This window comes from Frankliniella occidentalis, unplaced genomic scaffold, assembly GCF_000697945.3.
Source record: "Frankliniella occidentalis isolate FOCC.00 unplaced genomic scaffold, Focc_3.1 Scaffold312, whole genome shotgun sequence".
NCBI classification, from domain to species: domain Eukaryota; kingdom Metazoa; phylum Arthropoda; class Insecta; order Thysanoptera; family Thripidae; genus Frankliniella; species Frankliniella occidentalis.
In genome coordinates, this window is record NW_026267437.1 from 28018 (window position 1) to 30599 (window position 2582).

At 46.7% G+C, this 2582-nt stretch overlaps 1 long non-coding RNA gene across 1 annotated transcript in view; it reads right to left on the minus strand.

Annotated features, from left to right (window-relative positions):
- Positions 1-2582, minus strand: part of LOC127751029 (uncharacterized) — a 36875-nt gene that overhangs the window by 25864 nt on the left and 8429 nt on the right. The gene's annotated exons all lie outside the window — the stretch shown is intronic.

Genomic DNA, 2582 nt, shown 5'->3' on the forward strand with positions numbered 1-2582 from the left:
AAAAACACCTCTCTAGGTGTATTGGTTAAGAAGTTACGTTCTGGGAAGCAAAAGAGAAAGGGAAAGGGGGGTGAAGGGTGAAGGGGGGTGGTGCCCGTTTGGCACCACGTCCTATTTTGATCAGTAGGTCATTAAGTACCTCCATGCCAAATTTCAGCCTCCTAGCTCACTGTGCAAAGTTGAGGCCCGATCTGGTCGTAAACGTCCCCACTAGATAGGATCGGACCAAACTACCATGGTAGTTTCTCATACTGGGCGGACGGAAACAGTTAAATCAGTGAGTTTGTTCTTTTTCACTTCCGTTTTAGATAGCCTGGAACACCCTATTCAGAATGTGGTGTTTCGGTGGGGTACTTCCTCTGACATTTTACGATTGGACGCCATGTACTCCGGGGCTCGGCTAGACCGGAAGGAGAAGAACAAAAATCGTCGGGCGCGGGGAGGAGCGGCGCAGGATGGGGGCAGTACCCCTAATAGGGCCCACAGGGAGTTTTGGACGGAGATAAGCGAAAAAACTGGCCTGCCGGCCGGTAACGAGACAGTCCGGCTCCAAAAGCAAATTCAAAATATACAGGCGCTAAGGCTTGTATTTTCAAATTCAATAAGGCATCAGCATCAAAATAAGAATGAAAATCTTCTTATCAAAACCGGAACGTTAATCGGCAATATCCAACAACGGCAACCTTTATCAAAACGGGATACTTTCACCTTACCCAAGAGCGCTTTTCCATGTCACGGAAAGCTGTGGTTAATATCAAAAACAACGAAAATCAGCAAATTATGCTAGAATCACCATTCAAATCTTGCTGGATTCGTAATTTCTGCGTGCCTGAAAACAAGCACATTTCACACAGCGCTGTGGTTCAAATTTAAAACTTAAGACTAGGGATCACTTGTCAAGTAGACGGGCCATGTGGCGCCCGCTGCCGATTGAGCCGGTTGGGGCGCGGGGCGCGCGAGGAGCAGCGCTGCGAGAGGCTCAAGTGGGCTGGCCCACCCTGGCTCGGCGCGAAGCAAGGGATAAGGGCGCTGTGTTTATAACACAACCAGGGCGATGACAGCGGACTGCTACCGGGGACGAACGGAACGGAGAAAACTCGCAGGGCACGGAACGGAGAAACGCTCGCCCCCACAGAGAATCTTTACTAGCAACGTCAATCGGCTTATTATAACTGGAACGTTAATCGGCTATCTTTATCAAAACTGGCAACTTTTACCTTCGGGTAGAGACAGACCACAAGGGACTGTCTAAAAATGTACAACCCTGCATGCTTAGTCGAAGTGACGGGAAGTTGACGGGCCGGAGGCCCGTATCTTTGTGTACATTTTCGAGCTATCCCACACGGGTGTCAGCGCCGCCAGGCGCGTCGCAGCGCAACAGTGTTTCGTGAGATATCGCGAAGCCTGTTACGCGAGACGTGATCTGGCGAACATCTACCTAGTTTATTAGATTATGTTCTTCAGTAAATCGGGAGACTGAAATGTTTGGGCATGGTCGGGCTGCGCACGAGGGGGCCGCCACTCCTGAAATCATGTGTACGCCCTCCCTGAAATCCTCCCGAAATGATTTGAAATCCACCTGCAATCATGAAATCATGCGTAATCTGCCAGCAAATTTTAGTCTGAAATCCTTAGAAGGTCATGTAAAAACCGCCGGATTTCACGTAAAATCCGCCGGAATCTCGTGAAATCGGCCGAAATCCGGTAAAATCCGCTGAAATCATCTATAATCCTTCAGATCAGACATAATCTGCCGGCAGGTTTTAGCGTAAAATCTTCTAAAATAAAAAGCGAAATCCGTGAAATCATGTGAAATCACGCAATCTTTGCAATCATGTGTACATCCAAAGAGAGAGTGGTGGCCCCCTCGGCTGCGCAGGCCTAGAGTCCTATATTGGGGAGAGACCCGCGAACGGAGGCGCTAGCTCTGATTGGCTGAGAGGGGTCACGTGGGTAGCTAATCCGCCATTTTGTATCAAAAAATTGCAACCCGTAAAAATTAACTCATACAATTATTTGGGTAAAACACGCTGACACTTGGAACTTTAATATAGGTAATTTTGTGAGAAAGCAGTATAGTATATATGAGGATTAACCAAATCATGAGAGCAATTCTAAAATAATCATTTTTGGCTGAGCGATAGCGAAGCCTATTACTCCACTGATGATCAAAAAGTTTCGCGTCTGTTTGTGTGTGTGTGTGTCTGTGTGTTTGTCTGTACGCACGATAACTCGAGAACGAATTGAGCTAGCGACCTGGGATTTTCAGGGTCGTTTTGTATCATAAAAAGACAGGTCAAGTTCGAAGATGAGCACTCTAGCTCAAAAATTGGATTTTTAAATAATCAAAAACCACAGGTCCCCAAAATGATGTTTTTTAAAAATATTTTTTTAATGTTTTCTAAGGGGTAACTCATCAAAGTAGAGCCCTTTGGGCGAAAATATCGTCCGTTTGGCTCTATCGTTAACCGTATAGGCGCCACAGGGAGTTTTTGACGAAAATAAGCGAAAAAAAATGTACAACCCTGCATGCTTAGTCAAAGTGACGGGAAGTTGACGGGCCGGAGGCCCGTATTTTTGTG